The sequence below is a fragment of the Triturus cristatus genome, chromosome 3_2 (genome assembly GCF_964204655.1).
Source record: "Triturus cristatus chromosome 3_2, aTriCri1.1, whole genome shotgun sequence".
Lineage (NCBI taxonomy): Eukaryota > Metazoa > Chordata > Amphibia > Caudata > Salamandridae > Triturus > Triturus cristatus.
The window spans coordinates 1,149,645,422-1,149,653,554 of NC_140584.1; positions in this window are offsets into that span (position 1 = coordinate 1,149,645,422).

Genomic DNA, 8,133 nt, shown 5'->3' on the forward strand with positions numbered 1-8,133 from the left:
CGGTGGCGATTGATGTCACCTTAATACGGGCGGATCTCTCCAAAACAAACGAGAGGGTTCAAACTCTTGATGCGCGGACCTCCACCCTTGGTGCGGAGGTGTCGGGCCTGCAGGCCGCGCTTGGTGACATCAAGGTGGTCAATGATCAGATGGCCCGGCGGCTGGAGGACTTCGAGGGACGGGCCCGACGCAGCAATATTCGTGTCGTTGGCGTACCGGAATCCTCCGACGACCGCCCGGTAGACCTCCTGGTCGAGGAGCTCATCCTCCAGCGGCTGACCCCTGCGGGATTGAGTAAATTCTTTGCCGTTGAGCGGGCTCATCGGGTTCCGGGCGGGCGGCCACGGCCGGGGGCCCCCCCGAGGCCTATCGTGGCCAAACTGTTTTACTACAGAGACCGGGATGCGATTCTGCAGGCCTCACGTGTCCATGGCCCGGTTCGACATGAGAACTCATCCATTAACTTTTATCCGGACTTTACTCAACTTGTCCAGAAACAGCAGATGGGATTCCAGGGGGTGAAACGTCGGCTTCGTGAGTTGGGCCTAAAGTACTCTATGCTCTACCCTGCCAAACTCCGAGTGGAACATGAGGATCGGACTGCTTTCTTTGACTCTCCTGAGGCCGTGAGTGACTGGCTGGACTCTCTACCGGACAGAGTTGGCCGTCCCGGGCCCTCTGCAGGTGCCAACGGTGACGGGTCCCCTTTGGAGTGACTCTTGGTCCTTGATTTTGCCATTTTGCACTGCTCCGCTGGGTTGTACTTCTTTGGTTCAGTGTGTTTTGTTAGGACCAGTATGGGGGGCGGGCGGGGACGGGTCCCTTTCCTCCTCCAGGGTCTTTTTGTAGACTGGGGTTAGTTGGGCGACAGGCACACTGCAAGTTGGGGGGGGGTTTTGGCCCGCAGGGGTGCAGGGTGGGGGGAGTTGGGTGTTGGGGGGGGTGGGGGGGAAGGAGGGGTTGTTTTGTTGTGTGTTTTTTGTTTGAAGGGCGAGGTATTGATTTTCTTCCACTTTTGGGACTTGTGCTACTTGCGGGGGGACCTTTGATCAATTGGAAGGGATGGGGGGGGACGGGTTGAGGCTGATGTCCTGGAACGTCAATGGGTTGGGGGACCGTATCAAACGGGGTGTAGTACTACAGTATTTGCGTCGTCTGACTCCTGATGTGGTGTTTATCCAGGAGACGCATCTGGTTGGTAATGTTTGTCATGCAATGAACAGGGGGGGATACCGCCTCGTGGCTCACTCTGGTTTCACAACTGGCTCCAGGGGGGTGAGCATTCTCCTGAGATCCTCACTTCCGTTGGAGATCACCAGGGTAATCTCAGATGACAGAGGGCGTTATGTTTGTCTGACTGGGAGGTGGGAGGGACATCCCCTTGCCCTGGTTTCAGTTTACGTCCCCCCGGGCCTCCAGAACTCCACCTTTGCGGACTTGGGTCGAATGTTGCTTGAACTTCCGGACAGTCTTCTGCTTATGGGCGGGGACTTTAACTCGGTGGTCTCAGGTGACCTGGATCGTCACCCACCCAGGGCCCTCCCCGCTGCCCAGGCTTGGCTGGGTGGTCTGTTGGAGACCTTCGGCCTGGTGGATAGCTGGCGATTAATGCATCCGACCCAATGTCAATACACCTTTCACTCTGGGGCACATGGGAGTCTTTCTAGGTTAGACTATTTCCTTATGCCCGCGGCGCAGACGGGTCGAATTCGAGAGGTCAGGCACTTGGCGAGGGGTATCTCTGATCATTCCCCGCTGTGGCTTCTCTTTGACACCGAGTCGCGGTCTGCAGGGCGGATCGCTCCTATTAACCCGTGGTACCTGCGAGACCCTACGACTCGCGATAGTCTGGTTAAGGCGATGGACCAATATTTTCTTGAGAACGAGGGGTCGGTGTTGTCTGCAATGTCCCTGTGGGAGGCCTTTAAAACAGTAATCCGCGGACACGCCCTCTCCCAGATAGTGGTGGCTAAGAAGCTTAGAAATGAGGCGGTGGTGAAGCTGGAGACTGACATCTCGGGGCTGGAATCGGCCTTGGAGGCAGGTGTCACTCCGGACGGGCTCCACGCCCTCAGCCTGAAACAGTTTGAATACAGGTCTCTGGTCACTGACGCTGCCAAAACCATGTATAGGGAGCAACAGGGTCGATTGTATGATGCCGGGGACAAGGCGGGAAAGCTGATTGCGTGGCTGGACAAGAAGGAGAGAGTGAATCGGGTGGTCCCGGAGTTGCGTGGCGCGGATGGAGTGTGTCTGACTGAGCCTGGTGATATTGTGGAATGTTTTGCCGACCACCTCCGGACCGTGTACTCCCCGGTGACTGACAGGGATGAGGAGGACTCTCGCCTTCTACTGAGGGACATTGCTCTGCCCGGCCTGTCCGCCGAGGACCGTGAGCAGCTAGACGCTCCCTTGTCGGTAGATGAAATAGCGACTGCGATTCGATCCCTTCGCTCGGGCAAGGCCATGGGTCCCAATGGTCTACCTATCGAATTATACAAATTGCGCCCGGATAAGCTAGCGCCCTTCCTCCGTCGTATGTTTCAGGAGTCCCTTGGGGCCGGTTCCCTTCCGGCCGACCAACGACTGGCCACGATAGTCGTTATCCACAAGGAAGGCAAGCCACGAGACTGCTGTGCCTCCTACAGGCCTATTTCACTGCTAAACGCAGAGCCTAAAATCCTGGCTAAAGTCCTTGCCAATCGTTTGTTGAGTGTCATCTGCGATCTGATTCATCCAGATCAATGCGGCTTCATCCCGCATCGCAACACCGCCCTCAACTTGCGGCGTCTCCATGGCGCCCTCGCCAGGGCAGAGTACCTCTCCGAACCGGCCGTGCTGGTCTCTTTAGATGCCACGATGGCCTTCGACACCATCGAGTGGCCATTCCTCTGGGCTGTCTTGACCAAATTCGGCTTTGGGGAGGGATTTCTTGGCTGGGTGAAGCTTCTCTATGCGGGACCCATGGCTCAAGTGGTGGTTAACGGGCGGGTCTCTCGGCCCTTCGCTCTCGGTAGGGGTACGAGGCAGGGGTGCCCGTTGTCCCCTCTGCTCTTTGCCCTCGCCCTGGAGCCACTCGCTGCTTGGCTCCGCTGGGAGCCCTCGATCAGGGGGATCCGGTGGGCCCCGGGCTTTGAAGATCGGGTCTCGTTATATGCTGACGATATTCTCCTGTATCTTACCTCGCCGCGGCAGTCGCTTAATGTTCTCTTCGATGTTCTGACTTCCTACGGGAGAAATTCGGGTCTCACGATTAACTGGTCTAAATCCTGTGTCTATCCTATCTCCGGCGGCCCCCCTCTCCTGCCGCCTCGGCTTCCGATTCAAATATCTCTGTCTGGCTTTAAATACCTGGGGATACACGTCTCGTTGGACCCGGTGGCTCGTTATGAGCACAATCTCCTGCTTCCACTTCGGCGTTTGAGGGAGGACACGGCTCGATGGTGTAGGCTGCCCTTGTCCCCACTGGGTCGGGCAGCATTGTTTAAAATGATGTCCCTTCCCAGATTCCTCTATGCACTTCAGAACTCCTTCGACATCATTCCAGTGGCCTACTTTCGGGAGGTGGAGAGCCTGCAGAGGAGACTGGTGTGGGACGGACGGGCGCGTATCGCTCTGGCCAAGCTTACTCTCCCCTGGTACGACGGGGGCATCGCGCTCCCCGACATTCGCAGGTATTATTGGGCCTCGCAGCTATCGGCCATTAACCATGCCACGTATGCGCCTGGCTTGAATCCGGCGTATGAGATGGATACATTTTTGCTCCCCGGTGGGAACTATAACAGGGCGCTTTACTCCCGCTCGGCTGGACGGACCCTGACGGGCCCCACTAAGATCGCAGTACGGATCTGGAAGGCGGCCAATGCAGCCATGGGCTGGAGTGAGCGACTAACAGAGCTACTCCATTATTTGCCTCCGACCGACTGGGAAGCCTCTGGACAACGAAGGGGTTTGACCGTTGGGACACGATTGGCATCAGTAGAGTGGGAGACTTATGGAAGAAGGGCGCGGTTAAGACCTTCGCGGTGCTCCAGAGCGAATACGAACTCACGGACAAGGAATTCTTCCGATACGCCCAGGTGCGGCATGCCCTGCTCGCTGTCTTTGGGGAGGGGACCAAGATCCCCGCCTCTTCGCCCCTCGAGGACCGCATCCTCGATGGTCATGTCCCCGACAGTACTATCTCTTTAATCTATAAAAAACGTATTAATAATCGGGCGGACCTCTTGGTGCGCCTTCGGGAGACGTGGACGGGGGACGGGGTGGAATTAGACGACGAGGACTGGCAGTCCGCGCTATCGTCCCCCAAGGAAGTAGCCATTCCAGCCCGTCTCCGCCTGGTCCAGCTAAAGATTCTCCACCGGGTATATGTAACGGGCCCCCGTCTGATCTCGATGGGATTCTCGGACGACGGGCTCTGTAAGCGGGGGTGTGGGCTCAGTGCCACCTTTCTCCATATCCTTTGGGAGTGCCGGGAGGTGGCGGAGTACTGGCGTCGGGTACATGGGGTCATGGGCCAGGTCACCGGGGTTGCGCTGCTGCCGGAGGTGCGTCGCTGTGTCTTGAATGTGTGGGAGCCCAATGATTATAACGCGGCTCAGACTCGGTGGGCGGCCCTGGGATACATGATCGCCAAGAGGGATATTGCGCAGCTTTGGGGCTCCCAGCGGCCGCCCACCGTGTCAGTATGGAAGGAGAACATGGACTGGTGTATGTTCAGGGAGAAGACTGTGTATGTGGCCCGTGGTAAACCCGGGGCATGGGGTAGAATCTGGGGGCAATGGAACGCGTATCGTGGAAGTATCTGTACGCCCCCCCTAGTGGACATCGATATTGCCTTGTCCCCATGACCCTTGATGGTTCCTTGTAACTGGTTGTAAGAAATATATATGTTCCTCTCCCGGTGCCCCCCCCTGATCTTTCGGTACTCCCTCCTGCTGGATAGCGAATTGATGGTTTAGAATAGGGTCCCCCGGGTGTAGCCTGACCCACGCTTTTTGCCCTTATGCCGCGCCCTTAGTTTTGAGTTGTCATTTATGTTAAATGTATGTCTCCTGCTTCTATCGCGCTATCCTGAGCCATCTACGGGGCTGTGCCCCAGGAGTCGCCTACTGCTTTCACTAATGTACGATACTTCCTGCATCTAGCGGCCGGCCCTGGTGGTTGTAGGCCCATACTTGTAACTGATTTATTGTTTCAATAAAACTTTTCAAAAAAAAAAAAAAAAGAATGCTTGGAGCATAAAGTAGCAGGCAGGATCAAAGGCTGAACATATGAAGATCGAATATTAAAATAAAATGCAGTGAACCAGTGGAGTGGTCGAGCAAATTTACAAAATCCAGAAACTAAGAACCACATTGTCAGGTGGACCTCAAGAAAGGAGTTCTATGTTTCGCACGGTACAATGTCGCTGTAATAGGAGGGCTTCTTTAAGAAGTTGAGGGCTAGGTGTACCTGGATATAAAGTTTCAGATCTTCTCAGTGTCCGCAGTGAGGGATTGGGAGAGCGCTTGTTGTTTTGTGTAAGAAAAACAAATTCCCTGGAGTAGGCAGTTCATGTTCTTGAGTATTCATTTGGGTCTGGATGGTCTTAATTTTTTATGGAATAGCATATTTATCATCCAAATGTTCAATGGTACACAGCAGTAATATTAAAACATTGCATCTAATTGCTGAAGCTTCACGGATAGACTCAAGGAGAAGAGCAGAGAATCTGATTTCATCAAAAGATTAAAAAGACAATATTCTCAGCTGATGGCTATCCTTGAGGCAGTACTAACTCTATCAGTATAACTTTAACAAGAAGATGAGTTGGGGAGAAGAGTTGGCCTAACGGCTAGGGCGGTCGTCCTCAAATCTGGGGAAGTGGGTTTGAGTCTCGGCAACGACACTGAACATCCTGTGATTCTGGGCAAATCACCTAATCTCCCGTGCCTACCAAAAAATGAATATGTCCTCATGTAATGCAACTGGTGCTATGTAAAGCGCTCTAATACCTCATTTGTGTCAAGTTCGGGCTAGATAAGTCTCTGTAAAAAAAAAATTTGAAAGGAGAGAGATGGACTAGAAAATAAGGAGGGTGTAATTAGCAATATAGAATGATGATTTCTAGGACAAAAAAATTGGATAGTTAATAACTATGGCAGACTGACGTGCTGTGCTAGTGAAGACAATAAGAGCAAAGCTTCAAGTCAACCCACTTATTATTGTGGCAAATATTAAAGACAATGGAAAGAAACATTATCCATCTCAGGTATCTTCCTATCCTGAGTCTTTCAGGAAAAGGTCCCACATTTGGCTAAGAAGGAGGTATGGGCCCGCCAGTCTGCAGATCTATTGTTCACGTATTGCTGCTGTCACTAGGCCATTCATTCAGTCTTCATGGGAGGGTGTCATTAATTTAGTTTTCATTGACGGACAGAAAAAGTATTTCACACATCACTCTAAATAGGGTGGGCTGTGTAATGTCCTTCCTCCGTGGGTTGCTACTCAATCGAGGAAGCTTTCCAGGGGATTCTGTTGACAGAAAACTACGGTCCTCCCGACCCTAAATAGGGCACTGGTGGCAGGGTACTCCATCGGATTTGCAATTCTGTCTGTGTGCATACCAATGTTGTACCTGCGCACCTTCAACTGCACAGGTCCGTTAAGAGTAACTGAACAACTGGATTGGACTATGGTCTTGGTGGATCTATGCTCAAATAATGACATACAACAATGACAAACTCAATGTCAAGGGTTAATAATGATAATAATTTTAACTTGTTTTTAGATAGGGTTTATCTCACATTTCTACCATTTCTATTACTTTATATAACATATGTTATCCATTTTTATAAAGAATGATAGAAACTTTAAACTTAGTGTAACCCTAATTCTAACACTAGGTTTAATGCTGGTTATTGCTTTGACTTTATCTGTCCCTGCTCCTTTCCCTCTCTGTCTCCCTCCCCTCATCCTCTTTCTCTTTCTCTTCCATCTCCTTCTCCCTATAACTATTGCTCTCTATGAAACTCTCCCCTTCCTCTTCCTCTCTCTCTCTTTCTCTCTATACCCTTCTATATGCCTACATCTAATCCTAACTCTGCATAAACATAGGCCGTTACCTTCACACCTATCTCTATCTCTACCATGCCTCTGCAATCCTATCTCTTTATACTCACACCTATCTCTAAATATAGACATACTTCTTCCTCTACTCTTACACCTGTTTTTCTCTATATATCTACCACTACCTCTCCATCTTCTTCTACACCTACTTCTACATCTGCATATACCTCTACTTCTACACAGACCTCTGTACCTAATTCTAAAATACACCTACTTCCATCACAACCTCAATACCTTCCTCACCAATTAGACTAACCTCTAAATATACTTTAAGACCCACTGTGACCTCTACTTTTACCACTACCTCTGCTTGCACACCTATCCCTGTAATCAGTATATTTACACCTACCTATAGTTCAGCACATACATCTACATTTTTACCTAATCTTAGGTCCTTTTTAATTGATCAGACATTGCTATTTTGAAAAGGACTGAACTTTAAAGTTCCTTACGTGGTAATTATGGTATTTCTTGTAATGAATATATTAAAATGTGATGAGTAATATGGGATTCTGTCTAGGGGTTTTGATTGTACTGGCGTGATTCTCCTATGGCATTCTCATTGATTTAAGGTGAGGTTACTGTGTTAATTTTTCCCTTCCTTCCCTTAACACGAGTCACCCTTACCTCGAATTGAGTGACCATTTGTAGAATTTTTTATAATTTTCTTTTACTCCCCACAGACTACTTTGTTCACTTGACGATATACGTATTTACCACCTCATTTGTCTGTATTCTTGGAGTGGTTACCGATTTTACGGTGAGATCGTGTTTCTGTTCCCTACTACATGGTTTTGCTCTTACTTGGCCCGATCATTAGCTTATGCCGAAATAATTTTTAAAGTACACTTTTTTCTTACTTTATTTATACAGTTCATGCCATCAGTGGCTTGCACCTGGCAGCTATTTATGTTCATGCTTAACAGAGACTTCTGCATTTGACCGATTAATGCCCTACAGGGTTGGAACTATCACCGGTGTAGGGGTAAGGATTTGTGATGTGTTTTTAACTTTTGATTAGAT